At 42.4% G+C, this 14,292-nt stretch overlaps 1 pseudogene; it reads right to left on the reverse strand.

Annotated features, from left to right (window-relative positions):
* Window positions 1-527: 527 nt before the first annotated feature.
* On the reverse strand, window positions 528-2,761 carry LOC121653525 (annotated as a pseudogene).
* Window positions 2,762-14,292: the final 11,531 nt, after the last annotated feature.

A 14,292-nucleotide genomic window follows, 5' to 3' on the forward strand; every position in this document is an offset into this window, starting at 1 on the left:
TCCCTTCATGGTCTAAAATAGATTTTGCTTCAACCTAACACTTAGTATCTCTATGGTGTACAAAGACTGATACATTGGATTTCAGGTGGCATCAATATAAGATGATAAGGATGGCTCTGATTGGAAAATGTGTATTTCAAGAAATTCTAGTATCCAGAAGCAGAAATCAGAGAGAAAAGCAGATGAAGTGGAGAAGCCTCCCATCATTTGAAAACAGACTCAATCAAAGCTCTCCAGTATATACAGTGTTTGAGCAGTGAGTAACTTCATTGTTAGAATCACATGACCAGTATGTAAATGCAAAATAGGAATCCACCACATGGTGGTGCTGGAGTTCAGCTTTTACTGCCACCAAATTCTAAGTTGTTGCCCTGATATGACAACTAATACACCCAGGTCACAGTGATCGTCTGTAAAATTACATGGTGTGTTAACCTATTTTACCTTAATAAGAAGTGAGCAGACAAAGATAATACTAAACTCTTAAATTATTAACCATCAAAGGGATTTTTTGCTGATGTGTCAGATCCTTGATCAATTCAGAAAAATAATATTTCCAGCAGAAAAATGTCATGTGCACATTTATTCAAATAGAGAACAACACTTAATTGCAGACAAAAAATGCTATTCTTTTATTTCCACTGTAGATACACGAAGGAGTCATTTATTTTAAGTCTGTTCATTAACAGTTGGACCAAATCTAACCACATCTTTCAAGCAGTATTCGGTTGAAATATTTTTTCTATTTCTAAAGCCATTGCATATTAATGTTTGTTACCTGATGTTAAAAAGCATTAAGAACAAACATAAAAGCTGCTACCATATAAAAAGCCAGAACATGTTTTGTGAACTTCAGCCAACCACATTATATCTCAGTAATCTTTTCCACCATAATTTCAGTTACAGAAATACAAATGTCATGATCTGATCAGTGTAAAATGTTGCCTCGTAGTTCCTTCAGTTATGTTTCATAATGTGATCGATCCACTTCCTGTTGTCAGGTATCTTGGTATACTGATAGACGTAGGGACGTGAGCGTGTACCTGCAGACACCACCCCATACGCCTTTCCATCATTGCAGACTAATGGACCACCAGAGTCTCCCTGAAAGTACATGAATAGTATGAATAGTATGTAATGAGTATATATTAGGTGAACATAAAATTAATTATTGCTGGTGACCAAAACGTTTCCATTATAAGACTTTAAAAATCATATATATACATACCATTCCTGGTCCATGAGCACCCTCGGAGCAGTACACATTGTTCTCATTGCATATCTTGTTGTAGATCAGTGTTACATTGACTTCCATCAGTAAATGTGAATTTAATTGATTCTTCCTGTTTGTTTGTCCCCAGCCGGAGACTAAACATGATGTCGGTAAAGTGATACTATCCTTGTCTGCGAGAGCAATTGGTTTTACTTTAGTGGTGAACTTTGCCTTGGAGGTTAGCTGAAAAATCAAAGGTAAAAGATTTGTTTAAAAACAACAAATAATGGGTATTTTCAACATTTTGCTACTTAATTTAACTTTTAAAAAGAAGACAAGATGAAAATTAAATTAAACAAATGGTAATGTTACCTTAAGTAACATGATGTCATTTTGGAAGGTGGTTGCATTGTATTTCTCATGTGGAAATGCTTGTCATGCAGTCAAGGTTTGAACGTCTGTCTGTTTAAAGAAATTGTGAACCCCAAGGAGAATTTTGTACGATCTGAAATTCCAGAGTAAACAAATTTCTTTGACTGTGCTGTGGTTTTGCATTCACAAAGTAAAAAGTATTTATTATCCCCTTATTCTTGTTACACCCGCACCAGGCCCTGCCACAACCACACCTGTCACGCATCATCGGAGTCAGTCTCCAGAATACTAATCAGCTGCACCTGCATTCAATCTGAGCCTTGGACTATACTCCCACTCCACATTCACTCCTCGTCGGACCTCGTTTCTACATTGTTGGACTTTCCCTGCTCTCCCCTTCCCGGTCTCGACTCCCTAGCAAATCTTCCCGATTCCTTAGTCTCCAGTGGACTACTCCAAGTCGTAAGATCAGTTTCAAAGATCCATCTTTGCTCACATCCATCTCTGTAAATAAAATCCTTGCTCTGATCTGTCTGCTTGAGGTCCTTCTTAACAATTCTCTGACCCCAACATGTGTGCAAGCTATCGTAGCTTTAATGCATGAGTCTTAACTTCTGATATTTCTGGTAGGTACATATAAAGTGTGCTTAACTGACTTGGCATGGCATTGGGCTGCAGTCATCACAAAATCTTCATTCAGAAGGAATCCATCACACTGCTTTGTGTGATAGTCATCAGTTGCCACCAGAAGGGCCATGTACGGCCTGCTATGTGGCACAGCTTCATGGCCGCCAAAGACTTTCCCTGTATGAACTGAAATGATGTTTTTTTGTGAAATCCAGACTCAATAAAAATTTTCAGCTTGATTTACCAAGTAGACCCATCCAAGTAAGTTCAACACTCGCTATGTCAAAAAAGATATTCAAAATAAATTCTGAATGTTTTTAAAATCTTTGTGATAATGGAAGACCATTTTAAACAATACAATTTACAGCAATATCATTTCACAAAAACTACTGTACGCTTACACACCTGAACAAACTCACCTTGACCAAGAAGAGTCAGCACAAAGATCAGCACTGGCAAGTTACCGTGAAGAAACATGTTGACATCACAGTCAAGCTGAGCTGCTGAGCAGTAGTGGAAAGTGTCTCGGACCTTTTCACTCTTTATATAGTTCCTTGTATTAGAGAGAAGAAAGTGTTAGTGACGTTTGCACATACAAATGTTCATGTGCATCTACCCACAGCAGACTACAAGATAAAACATGATCCTTTTTCTAAATGAAGTGCAGTGGTTTTTAGTGTAGCAAGCAGTAAATAAAAAGTCATTTTAGTAGTAAAACCTCATACATACTGCGTTGCATGGTGGTGAAAATGTTATAGACTGGTGTTGTGTTTAAACTTGTGGTTCACAGTTTCACAAACAAATCTAATATGAAAAAACAGGAAGCCATGAACACCGACTATAATTTAAGCTGAAGCTAAAACCTCTTTTAACTCCTTCAATCTGCCATTATATAAGGGAAAATCTACATAAGTATTAATCATAGAGAGCTAATGCAAAGCACCATCAAAATATATCATATCAGTAAAATGTCCTTGTTCCAAGTTCATTACCCACCTGTTAATAGTGACAGCCAATGTTATAATGCTGGCTGCTGGGATCTGATAAGCAGAAACCATGCTGCTTGGTTTGCTTTATTTTTTCAGCAGTTCAGTTGTTAAAGAAGTTACCTGTCAAGATTTAGGCTTTGGTGTTATATATTATTCTATATAAATAGTGATAGCTGCTACCCTTGTACAAATTCCTGTACTGGTATAATGACCTACTGTATGTCATATGTCTAAATGCATGCCTCTTGCTTCTGGAAATTGTGCTGGTTGCAGCTGCAGGCAACTGTTCACCTATAGCAGCATTGCAATGTTAGAAATTATGAATTGTAAAATTGAAAAGAAGAAATTTCTTGATAATTCAACAAACTAGCAATTAAATAGCACAAATGTCTGTTTTGGCCCTGAAGTTTTCAGGCATCACACCATTATCATGATTTTGTCTTTGGCCCCTTTAGGACCTCATCATTCAGTGTTTCACTTTGTTAAATCTACCTCAAGTCTAGTTGTCTAAACTATATTTCAGTCATTTTAGTTCTCCTTGATCACTGATTCATCTCTGACTTTATTGTAAATGAATTCTTGATAATTAATGATAAATCAAAATAAGCTTCTTGCATTCATAAGATGTAATTTGTTGTATTTTATTTTTCTTGTGGTTTTCAGTCTGCATGTCTGCTTAGGTTCAGTTTTGGGCTAAAATAACTTTTGTCATGTTTTAAAACCTTCATTCTTTTACCTAACAGGATCAACAGATTGCTATCACAAACCACTTCCTCTGCCTGGTGTGTGAAATGTTGTAGCAAAGTATTCTCTACAATCTTGGGATCTGAGGTGTTGCTACTAATGATGTACCAAGAGTTTAGTCAGCATGCAGACCCTATGCAAGCAATGCTTAAGGCAGTTTGCATCTGTTAGTAAGTAATCTGAGGTTTTGGTTGTGAAGTTTTGAAGGTTGACAAGATAACACATGTACTAACACATTTTATAGCTGACTGTTAAATTACAAAGGCTCACTTTGAACACCAACTTCTGCTCATTATTAACACTTTACAGGGCCATGCAAATATATATATATATATATATATATTGAAGTTTTAAAATATTCTTTGTTGGCTTTAAAAGATTTGTTCACCACCTGTAAATCAATCATAAGAAGGAAGAGTGTTCAAAAATCCACATTTTTAAAAGAAGGCAAAAACACCAGAGTTTGAGTAGAATTGACAATTCTTTGTTAAGCCAGTAATAAGAAAACAATACATATCTTCTCGAGAAGGAGGCCTGTTAGCTTAGCTTCTGATCACTAATACACAAAGTGTCGGGACCCTTCGGTTCAGCCAAAAGACCCGCCTAACTAAATTATCCTCCTCATTTATAGTGATACAAAGCATTGTGGCTATGTTGAACTCAGTAACCTTATATGAGTTTATGTGAATACACTATCTGTAACCTGCAAAGCAATGATGACAATTAAGCTGTAGTTCTATTAAAAGCAAAGCCTAATGCACGTTACTAAAATCTAAGGATAAAATGTAAATGAATGAATGAATAAGAATGCTTAAATGAGTAAATGAATAATAAATGAGTAAATGAATCAAAATGCTTATAAAATATTTGCAACAATATATATATATATATATATATATATATATATATATATATATATATATATATATATATATGTGTGTGTGTATATTGTCAAAAACAAAACATTGCCACCTAATTAAGCTACAAGCTTCCTAATAGACAATTAGTTCATAGGCAATTATCTTTCAACTGGCAACAAGTTAATTAACCCCATGGGGCTAACTACTATGGGGTTAACTACTATCATCATGTGCCAAATGATGCAACAAGTAGCTACTCATTTCTTAAGCAACCATGTTGAAAGACACATCCGGTGGTCGTAGAAAAGATGTTAGTGTGTTTAAAAAGGGTCAAATCATTAGTATGCATCAAGCAGAGACTTGGCTTAAGAACTGCCCAAAGCACTATTAAAAACTGGAAGGATAACGGGGAACCATTGTCTACCAGGAAAAAATGTGGTTGGAAAATAATCCTAAATGATTATATATACACTACCGTTTAAAAGTTTGGGGTCACTTTGCCATGGGATTCTGTCAGGTTTGCTCCTGAAGACCCGGAAATTCAGCCACACGTAGAACAGATGGTTTAAACAGAATAAGGTTTATTTAGGGCCAGGGGATGGAGGGAGTGAAACCAGTTGTGGTTAGCTGGAGGAGTCAGGCAATCCCAGGTCTGTGAGTGAGGACTCCTGAAATGAACTTCAGACAGGAGTATAAGTCCACAAATCCAAAAGACGTAGTCAGGGCAGGCAATGTTCATTCAGTGAGGCTCAGTGCAGTACTAATCCAGAGGGACAGGCAATCTCCGTGGTCATACGGGCAAGGGTCAATATCCAGGTGGGCACTTGAAGGGATCAGGCAGGGGTCAGGCAAGAGAATCTCCACGGACGTAACAGGGTTGATGACAAGGAAGTCTGGAACAAGAAAATAGCTGGATCTCAACAAGGTTAGTACTGTTGACCATGTGGCAGGGAAGCAGAGTGAAGAGTGTATAAGTAGGGCAGGGAGCAGGTGAGGGGAATCACAATCAGGGCAGGTGTAGGAGATCATCCTGATTGCAGTTCTCTGCAACCATGACAGTACCCCCCCCCCCCCCCCCCCCCCCCCCCCAAGGCATCGAGGGATGGGCCCGATGGAAAGCCCGGACAAGAGTGCGATCCACAATGAACCGGGAGGGAACCCAAGAGCGCTCCTCTGGCCCGTAACCCTCCCAGTCGACCAGATACTGCAAGCCCCAACCCCGATGCCTGGAACGGAGGAGGCGCCGCACAGTTTAAACCAGCCCCCCTTCGAAGAACCGGGCGCGGGACCCTGAGGCGGGAACCAGGTCAGACTCAGTCACAGGTTTGATCCGGGAGACATGAAAAGTGGGATGGATTCGGAGGGTCCTGGGCAGGCCCAGACGAACTGACACTAGATTAATAATACGGACGATGGGGAAGGGTCCAATGAAGCGAGGAGCCAATTTGCGATTCTCCACCCTCAGAGGTAGGTCCCGGGTAGACAACCACACCCGTTGACCCAAGGAGCACTCAGGCGCCAGGGTGCGCCTCTTGTTAGCCGCCCTGGAATAAATGGCAGAGGTGGTTAAAAAGGACCTGCGGGCCTGTCTCCAAACCCGCTGGCACAGAAAGGGCAGCAGCTTGGGCAGAGGGCACCCTGGCATCCCTCTCCTGGACACAGAAAACAGGGGGCTGGTAACCAAACACCACATAGAATGGAGACAACCCAGTAGAACCAGAGGGAAGAGTGTTGATGGCATACTCCACCAAGGGAGGTTCTGCGACCAAGATACCGGGTCCCGCTCACACAACATCCGGAGCTTGGTCTCCACCTCCTGGTTGACACGTTCGGTCTGTCCATCGGTCTGGGGATGAAAACCCGAAGACAGGTCGACCTGGATGCCCAGCAAGGTACAAAACTCCTTCCAGTACTTAAACACCATTTGGGGCCCTCGATCTGAGATGATACTGGTGGGAAGGCCATGAAGATGGAGCAGCTCCCTGGACAGGATAACACCGAGGTCCCTGGAAGAGGGTAGTTTAGGTAGAGGAACCAGGTGAGTCATTTTTAAGAAGCGATCGATGATGGTGAGCAAAACAGTGTAAGTGTTGGTGAAGGGTAGACCAGTTATTAAGTCCATGGACACATGAGACCAAGGGCGACTGGGGATGGGAAGGGGTCGCAGCAAACCTGCAGGGGGTCGATGGGAAGGCTTGGCCTGACAGCAGAGTCGGCACGACAACACAAAGTCCTTGACGTCCTTGACCAGGGTCTCCCACCAGAAGCGGCCCCGGACCACAGACAGTGTCTTGTGGAAACCTGGGTGACAGTACAGACGAGAGCTGTGGCAGAATGACAATACCTCAGGAACCAGGTGACCTGGAACAAACGGTCTATCCCGGGGGCAGTTGTCCGGTACGGGATGAAGCCAGTGGGAGTCGGTGACCTTGTTCTCCAAGGCTAGCCTGGTGGCTGCCAAACGCACAGATGAAGGCAAGATAAACTCCTCCCAATCATCCATGTGTTCCTTCTCTGGCGGGTCATGGAGCCGGGAAAGCGCGTCGGGCTTCACATTTTTACTGCCCGGCCTGTAAGACAACGTAAAGTTGAAACGACCAAAGAATAGAGCCCACCTGGCTTGTCTAGGATTCAGCCTCTTAGCCGTCTTTAAATATTCCAAATTCTTATGGTCGGTCCACACAATGAAAGGAACAGGCGCTCCCTCCAGCCAATGCCTCCACTCGGGGTTCCCCACATCATAGTTCCTCTCTGCAGCAGACAAGCTCCTAGAAAAGAAGGCACAGGGGTGAATTTTGTTATCAGAATAACGTTGGCTGAGAACAGCCCCAACTCCCGAGTCGGAGGCGTCAACCTCCACAATGAACTGTCGGGATGTGTCGGGAGTGAACAGAACGGGGGCCGTGGTGAACAGTTGTTTTAAACACACAAAAGAGCGGTCAGCCTGGTCCGACCAGACAAACCGAGCTTTGGATGACGTCAAGGCATGCAGCGGTGATGCAATGGAGCTGTAATTCCTGATGAACCTACGGTAGAAGTTAGCAAAACCCAAGAACCGCTGAAGCTGTTTGCGACATTGGGAAATGGGCCAGTCCGCAACCGCCTTGACTTTGGATGGGTCCATGACCATGCCCTCTGTGATGATGATGTACCCCAGGAGCAAAGTGGTGTTCTGATGAAACTCGCACTTCTCTGCCTTGATGTATAGCTTGTTTTGCAATAGACGGAAGAGAACAGCTCAGACATGCCGCCTGTGAGAAGAGAGATCCTTGGAGAAAACCAAGATATCATCCAGATACACGAACATGAACTAACCAATCATATCTCTCAGGACGCCATTAACTAAAGCTTGGAAGATAGCAGGGGCGTTGGTTAGACCGAACGGCATCACTAGGTATTCGTAATGCCCATTGGGGGTATTAAACGCAGTTTTCCATTCGTCTCCCTCCTTGATCCGAACAAGGTGATAGGCGTTACGGAGGTCCAGCTTTGTGAAAACAGTAGCCCCTTGAATCTGCTCAAATGCTGTGTTCATGAGAGGGAGTGGATAGCGGTTTTTTACAGTTATGTCATTTAAGCCCCTGTAGTCGATGCAGGGTCGTGTTTTCTGTGTTCAATAGCAGGCAATAGGAACCTCAGAAACCTATGTCAACTTCATCCAACCTGTCGCCAGTCACTCTTCCACCACCTCCTCAAGCAGATATCTCCTGTTTTGCTCAAGCCCATCAAGATAGCATAACGCTGAACAGACTCTCAATGCCAGAGCCATCTGTATTTATAGGGGATCCAATCCAGTTTATTGAGTGGAAAGCATCATTCATATCACTTATAGACAAGAAAAACATTTCATCAGCAGACAAGCTAAATTAACTGAAGAGATATGTAAGAGGCCCAGCACGCAAGATACTTGATGGAATATTTTACAGAAATGATGAAGACTACAAGGATGTATGGAACCGGCTCAACCACAGACATGGTCAGCCGTTTGTTATACAATGGGCATTCAGAGAGAAACTTTCTTCTAGGCCAAAAACTCAGTCTAAAGATGCAGAGGGATTCCGGTCATTTGCTGATTTTTTGCATTCATGTCAAGAAGCCATGCCCCACGTTAAAGGGTTTAAAATCCTGAATGACTGTGGGGAAAACCAGAAACTGGTTCAGAAACTACCAGACTGGGCTGCATCACGATGGAACCGCCAAGTCACTCAGGTAATGAAAGACAAACATGACTTTCCAAACTTCAGAGACTTTGTTGACTTCATGCTGTTATAAGCAGAAATTGCATGTAACCCCATAACCTCGTTCCATGCACTACACTCTGATCACACTGCAGAAACACATCATTTTAAGGAGAAGAAAACTAAGTCTAACATTCTTCACACACAAGAAGTTGCACAAACGGAAGATAAGGTGCAGTTAAAAGGAGGCTTAAAACCACCATGCATGTTCTGTAATGATAGTAAACATCAATTGCACAGTTATTCTCAATTCAAATGAAAGTCTTATGATGAAAGGATAAAATATGCGAAAGAACATAAGCTGTGCTTTGGATGTTTGAAGCCAGGCCTGAGTGTCAAACACTGTCACCACAGGCACTCCTGCGACACCTGTAAAGGAAGACACCTAACCTGTCTCCATGACGACAACTTTGTCAAGGTCAAACCCGTCTTAAGCCAGAGCACAACAGATGAGACTGCTACCACACTGTCACTCACCTTGGAAAATAAGAAATCATCAGACATCACTTCCATGATTGTTCCAGTGTGGGTGTCTTCTGGAAGAAATCCAGGAATGGAAAAGCTTGTTTATGCTTTGCTTGACACCCAAAGTGACACAGTTTTTATCGATCAGGAAGTCAGTCATAGCTTGCAAGTAAAGGCTCATCCAGTGAGACTGAAGTTAACTACCATAATTGGAAAGGATACATTAACTGACAATGAACAAGTCTCAGGTTTCAGGGTGAGAGGTGAGAGGTGTTGTAGAAAAATTACCAAGAGTCTGGAATGAGTAAAAGTATATAAGGTTTATTTACAGGAGAAGTATTGAATAAAGAATTACTTGCAAATAATTGAGAGTGGTCGTCCTGACTCTTGTGGAGTCGAGAGAAACTCTGGGGATTCATCAGAAAAAAACAGTTTTATTCAGCTGGTCCCCAGCTGAAGGTCAAACAGCAAAATAATAAATTGAGGAATAGAAGACTGAGTGGCACCACTTTCTTCCAGTTTTCAGACAAAGCCCACATACCACAAGAAGCTGATATCCCAAACAACTATTGCTATCTAACAGGTGCAAAAACCAGTCTCAACTCTGCCATATCAGAGCTCTGGTCAGTCTGACCTCACACACGCATACACAATGAAAACTTTAACTTCAGTATTCTGTAAAATGAGAACACACAACATGAAAATGTAATAGTGAATGGATTAACAATAATAAATGAATAAAAAAAACTGAATATACATGTGATTATTATATGAGTATATGAGTGATTACCATATGCAGCTAAATTTTTTTCGACAGAGGCTACAACTCCACCACACTCACTGAGCTCCCTCCCTGCTATACCAAGAATAGCATCAGTGGCGGTTCTAGGAATTTTTCACAGGGGTGGCCAAGGGGTGGCTTAGGGATTTCCAGAGGTGGCCACATTAAAAATGTGCATGAAAAAATGCACGTTTTCATATGCAATAATATTCAACCAATATATGCTAAAATCATTCAAATATCTTCAAAATATTTTAATGCAACATTGTAAGGCCCTTGAATGTAAAAAAATATTGTACTAAACTGTAAATAAACCAAGTATCTGCAGTCATATCAGTAAAAACTATAAAAAGAGCTGAAGACAGGGGCCTTTTTTAAAATCTAATTTGTCAACAGGCTCACCAAAAACAAACCCAAGGCACTCCGGAGGAAAAAAAAAATTTTTTTAAAGCCTTAATTGATCATGGCAAAGCAGTGAAAACCGACGCATTGCGACCCTCTGCCATGATCAATTAGGGCTTTAAAAAAAGCCTTTGGTCTATTTTTGGTGGACCCGCAGACAAATTGGATTTTTGCCTGACTTTTACCACGGAGCGAGGAGTCTACCATTCAGCAAACATAGATACCAACACACCCCAGCATCCAAACGAGTTTTACAGTACAAGCTAGTGTTACTAGCCAAAAACGTAAGCACTGTAGTAGGCTTAAACGTAAAGCAAACATTCAAAAAAAATTTATTACAGCAGCAAACCAAAAAGTAGCAAAGGACAGACTGGGAAAATTGACTTACCATGAGTAAACTGTAGATAAAAATAAAAAAAAAACTGCTGCCGCCCGCCGATCCTGTGCACCTGTTGCGTCCAAGTCCTGTCCGGCCGGTAAATTTCTGGAAGCTCAAATGGATGCAAACCAATGAGCTTCAAAGATCTTTGGGGTGGCATCAGGGGTAGCCAATCAAACCTTGGGGGTGGCACCGGCCCCCCTTGCCACCCTATTGAAACCGCGTATGGCACCATAGTATTCCCAACACTTGACTCTGTCCTACATGATGAATTGATGTGGGAGACTCCACACTCATTCAACCCTCAGCACTTTTTGAACCAGGATGGTAAATTTAGGAAGAGAGAAGCCTTTCTTCCTTTTTCTGCAGGTTAGTAAGACGTTGCAGTTATTCAGTCTTCAAACAGATATTCTAAAGTTTAAAGATTAAGGTTCCATAATTTACAAACACCACTTTTATAAAAAAAAAAAAAAAAAAAAAAAAACTAACATATATATGTATAAACTGCTATCCATTAGATTTTATATATATACTGCTAGCCATTATTATTAATATTATATATATTGTGAATAAAATTAATTTATTCTCAGGTAAGCGTGGGTGCCTTGGGGAGCAGCTGGCCAGGCTGGAGTTATTCCTCTTTTTCACCTCCCTCCTTCAGAGGTTCACTTTCTCAGCTTCTCCTGGGGAGCAGCCCAGTCTGGAGTTCAACATGGGAGTCACTCGCTGTCCCGAACCTTACCGCCTCTGTGCCATGCCACGTTAAACTTCCAACCATCCCTAACTGAAAATGCCAGTTTCTCAAACTCATTAAGTCACTGTGATCCACTACATTTATTTTCTGTTTAATATCTGCTTCTGTATTTTAGTCCCATCCTACCAAGAAATTGTAAGATGATCAGGTTTTTTAGGTAACTATATTTTACCGACCACATTATGCAATTACTGTTGCAACTAACGAGTATAAAACTTCATAGTTCATTCCAATGTATATACTTATAACCCTAACCATGGATTTTTAACTCTCAACTGTTACCATTAGTGAAAGTGAAGTAGAAAAGTAAGTAATGGTAACAGTGGGAAAGTGACTAGAGTGAGGAAGCAGTGTCGAGGCAGATGTTTGCATTTTATTACTACTTTTATACTTACTTTAAGTTCAGAGACAGTTTTTAGTAATTTCATGTTTGTACAAAATGGGGTATGGGTGGGCGGGGCGAGTGTGCATGAAGATTGGTTTGTATGTGTGTGAGTTTGTGTGCGATTGTGTATGAACAATTAGAGGGGGGTGCCTTTTTAGTTTTTGTTATTTTTTATGTGAAGGCTTTTAAATTTTGTATTCAACATGCATTATTTGTTTTTATTGTGTACAGCACTTTGCGTTGCCTTGTGCATGAAAAGTGCTTTATAAATAAAATTTGAATTTGAATTTGAAGGCTGGACTCATACCAACAAACTCAAATCGACTTGTAGGTCAAGGACTTAATGCCATCCTTCAGCCTAATGTAGGTAACTGGTAGTGATGGAAAAATGGATCCTTGTGAAACATCAAGGGTTTCTTTCTTTTTGTACTGAAAATGACTGAAAGCTTTGGGGTTTCACTTTGAGGGAAAAAACTGATTTAAAAAAAAATATATGTATATGTGTGTATATATATATATATATATATATATATATATATATATATATATATATGTATATACATATATTCTATCGAATAACTTTGTCCTACCACAGTAACTATATAATAGCACCATACAATACTATCTGTAGTTTTAGTTGTTTTAAAGATTGTTATATGTTTTGTGTCCAGCACTTTGTTTGAGCTGTTGTAGTAATGTGCTTTATAAATAAAGATGATTGTAATCGCTCGTTACAAAATAATACAAAATTATGAAAGGATTAATAAATAAATTGTCAAAGGTAGTGTCATTTGACCCTCAAGTATTATGTTTGTCAGCCATTTTCTTCTCTTGTGAGATGTGTTAGCCCAAGCGTGAAGGTTGACAACAACAAAGACCCAGTCGCATTTGAACATGGCACGACAAGGGCCACCCTTTCCCCCCAGCATAGCCCCACCCAGGAACCCGACGGGGCCCGACCGCCCCAGGCAAAACCACCGTGGGCCACGCCAACCCAACACCAAGGCTAGGCACCCCAGGGACAAGAACATGTCCGCAGGTCCCCCCACCCACCCCCGGCAGCCCACGCCACCACACCAGGGGACCAGAGAGCCCCAGGCCGCACACACGCATCCTGGTCAGGTCCAAGGCACAGCGCCCCCATCCTCCCCGAAGGAGCCCCCGGCGGGAGGGGAGAGAGCGAGAAGGAGAGCAGACTCCATCCCCACTGCCCACCAGGACTCCCGCCGCCCCCCTTCCCCCTACCCCCTACCCCTCCCTTAGATCCAACGGACACATTGTAATCCCAAGGGTACCTGCCCGGCATCGGATCAGCCCGACCCCGATGGCATGCCCAGGGCGACCAAGCCCCCCCGAGGCCCAGGAAGGGCCCACCAAGCTGGAGGGAGGCAGCCCCCAGACCCCGGGGCACCCGCCCCCCACCCGGCCCCCACCCCAGCAACCCGGCCGCCCAGCCCCAGGCCAGCCCCCCAACCGCCCCGGACCCCCAGTCGCCCCCAGGCCCGCCCCCAGTGAGCACCAGCCCCCAGGCCCCAAGGCCCCGGAGCCAGTCAGCCACACCGTCCCCTACTCAATGGCCCCCCCCGACCACCGACCCAGAGAAACGGCCAGGGCCGATGGACCCCCAAGGCCCCGCAGCCAGCCCCACCCCTGACCCCCACAGAACGACTAGACCCCAGCACCCCTTTCCACTACGTGATGTGACTAATCAGCAGGGTCCAGGAAGACTGAGAGTTAACTGATTGGTGTTTAATGGATGCCGATACAGACTCCAGACTGATGTGATCCAACAGGAGATTTCTGTACTTGTTAATATTTAGATTGTTTTTAGACTTCCAGTTTACTAGAATAGTTTTCTTTGCGATACATAAGGCCGTGAGGACCATATGTGCTTTGTTAGTGTCTATATTAATGTCACTTAGGTCACCCAGTAAACAAAGTTTTGGACATGCAGGAATGTTACATCTAACCCATGTTGATAAATCCTCACACACCTTATTCCAGAACTTCTGGACAGGTGCACAAAGCCATAAAGCGTGTAAGTAATCATCTGCTGTGTTACCTGTGCACTGTGTGCAGATAT

Source organism: Melanotaenia boesemani, chromosome 14 (assembly GCF_017639745.1).
Source record: "Melanotaenia boesemani isolate fMelBoe1 chromosome 14, fMelBoe1.pri, whole genome shotgun sequence".
Taxonomy (NCBI): Eukaryota; Metazoa; Chordata; class Actinopteri; order Atheriniformes; family Melanotaeniidae; genus Melanotaenia; species Melanotaenia boesemani.